General features: G+C 62.0%; 1 non-coding gene across 1 annotated transcript; it reads left to right on the forward strand.

The window, feature by feature from the left end:
• The first annotated feature begins 1,395 nt into the window (after positions 1-1,395).
• On the forward strand, positions 1,396-1,514 carry LOC141979713 (5S ribosomal RNA). The gene has a single exon (XR_012637107.1). It is a non-coding gene; the product is annotated as a 5S ribosomal RNA (ribosomal RNA).
• Positions 1,515-2,500: the final 986 nt, after the last annotated feature.

Below are 2,500 nucleotides of genomic sequence, written 5' to 3' on the forward strand. Positions count from 1 at the left end.
CCGAGGGCACTTTTGGCGACCCCATCCGGACTTCCGTGAGACTGCCGGCCATCAGGTCAACCCGTCACTTTGAATGGGGTTGACCTGATGGCCGAGCAGGGACTTAGACATTTTTTCAGCCTTTTCCTCGGGGTTGACCTGGTGTCCCGGGGGGACTTAGACATTTTTTTCAGCCTTTTCCTCCGGGTTGACCTGGTGTCCCGGGGGGACTTAGACTTTTTTTCAGCCTTTTCCTCCGGGTTGACCTGGTGTCCCGGGGGGACTTAGACTTTTTTTCAGCCTTTTCCTCCGGGTTGACCTGGTGTCCCGGGGGGACTTAGACTTTTTTTCAGCCTTTTCCTCCGGGTTGACCTGGTGTCCCGGGGGGACTTAGACATTTTTTTCAGCCTTTTCCTCCGGGTTGACCTGGTGTCCCGGGGGGACTTAGACTTTTTTTCAGCCTTTTCCTCCGGGTTGACCTGGTGTCCCGGGGGGACTTAGACATTTTTTTCAGCCTTTTCCTCCGGGTTGACCTGGTGTCCCGGGGGGACTTAGACATTTTTTTCAGCCTTTTCCTCCGGGCTGACCTGGTGGCCGAGCGTCTCGCCGTCCGCGGCCGGAGCTAGAGATGCCCCCCCCCCCCAGGCCAGCCTGCGAAGCCGCGGCCAGGATCGGGCCCCTGGAAGTCTGACTAAAAATTTTCACCGACCCCAAAAACGGTTAGGGGGGGCCTCATAAAGCCTCCGGAGCGGAAAAAAAAAAAAACGGAAAAAAGGATCGGGCCCACCCGAGGCAGGGGAGTCAGTAAGGGAAAGGGGACGAGGCGGCCCGGAGCCGGGTGCCGGCGGCCAGGATCGGGCCCCTGGAAGTCTGAAAAATTTTTTTCACCGACCCCCAAAGTGGTATTGGGGGGGGCTCATAAAGCCTCCGGAGCGAAAAAAAAAAAACGGAAAAAAGGATCGGGCCCACCCGAGGCAGGGGAGTCAGTAAGGGAAAGGGGACGAGGCGGCCCGGAGCCGGGTGCCCGGAGCCGGGTGCCCGCGGCCAGGATCGGGCCCCTGGAAGTCTGAAAAAAATTTTTTCACCGACCCCCAAAGTGGTGTTGGGGGGGGCTCACGAAGCCTCCGGAGCGGAAAAAAAAAAACGGAAAAAAGGATCGGGCCCACCCGAGGCAGCGGAGTCAGTAAGGGAAAGGGGACGAGGCGGCCCGGAGCCGGGTGCCCGGAGCCGGGTGCCCGCGGCCAGGATCGGGCCCCTGGAAGTCTGAAAAAAAAATTTTCACCGACCCCCAAAGGGGTGTTGGGGGTGGGCTCATGAAGCCTCCGGAGCGAAAAAAAAAAACGGAAAAAAGGATCGGGCCCACCCGAGGCAGGGGAGTCAGTAAGGGAAAGGGGACGAGGCGGACCGGAGCCGAGTGCCTACGGCCATACCGGACGGAAGGCCCCCGATCCCGTCCGATCTCGGAAGGTAAACCGTCCCGGGCCTGGCTAGTACTTGGATGGGTGACCGCCTGGGAATCCCAGGTGCCGTAGGCAGCTTTTCCCGCTGCGAGCCAGCTCTCTCCTTTTCTGGGGAACAAGGGCAGGGTCGCCCTGCCAGGGGCCCTGGGGCTGAAGTCCCTGCCGGCCACCAGGTCAACCCGGAGCCTGCCCCTCTGCGGCCAGCAGGTCAACCCCATACCGGCAGGGGGTTGACCTGGTGGCCGGGAAGCAGAGCGGCCAGCAGGTCAACCCCATACATTCAGCGGGTTGACCTGGTGGACGGGAAGGAAAGCGGCCAGCAGGTCAACCCCATACTTTCAGCGGGTTGACCTGGTGGCCGGGAAGGAAAGCGGCCAGCAGGTCAACCCCATACATTCAGCGGGTTGACCTGGTGGCCGGGAAGGAAAGCGGCCAGCAGGTCAACCCCATACATTCAGCGGGTTGACCTGGTGGCCGGGAAGGAAAGCGGCCAGCAGGTCAACCCCATACATTCAGCGGGTTGACCTGGTGGCCGGGAAGGAAAGCGGCCAGCAGGTCAACCCCATACATTCAGCGGGTTGACCTGGTGGCCGGGAAGGAAAGCGGCCAGCAGGTCAACCCCATACATTCAGCGGGTTGACCTGGTGGCCCGAAAGCAAACCGGCCACCAGGTCAACCCGGAGCCTGCCCCCGCGGGCAGGGGCCAAGCGGACCCCCCTCCGCCCGGGCTTGCCCTGCTCCGAGCCGGGGCTTAATCCCCGTCCGGCCACCAGGTCAACCCGGAGCCTGCCCCTCTGCGGCCAGCAGGTCAACCCCATGCCGGCAGCGGGTTGACCTGGTGGCCGGGAAGGAAAGCGGCCACCAGGTCAACCCCATACTTTCAGCGGGTTGACCTGGTGGCCGGGAAGGAAAGCGGCCACCAGGTCAACCCCATACTTTCAGCGGGTTGACCTGGTGGCCGGGAAGGAAAGCGGCCAGCAGGTCAACCCCATACATTCAGCGGGTTGACCTGGTGGCCGGGAAGGAAAGCGGCCAGCAGGTCAACCCCATACATTCAGCGG

Source organism: Natator depressus, chromosome 28 (genome assembly GCF_965152275.1).
Source record: "Natator depressus isolate rNatDep1 chromosome 28, rNatDep2.hap1, whole genome shotgun sequence".
Lineage (NCBI taxonomy): Eukaryota > Metazoa > Chordata > Testudines > Cheloniidae > Natator > Natator depressus.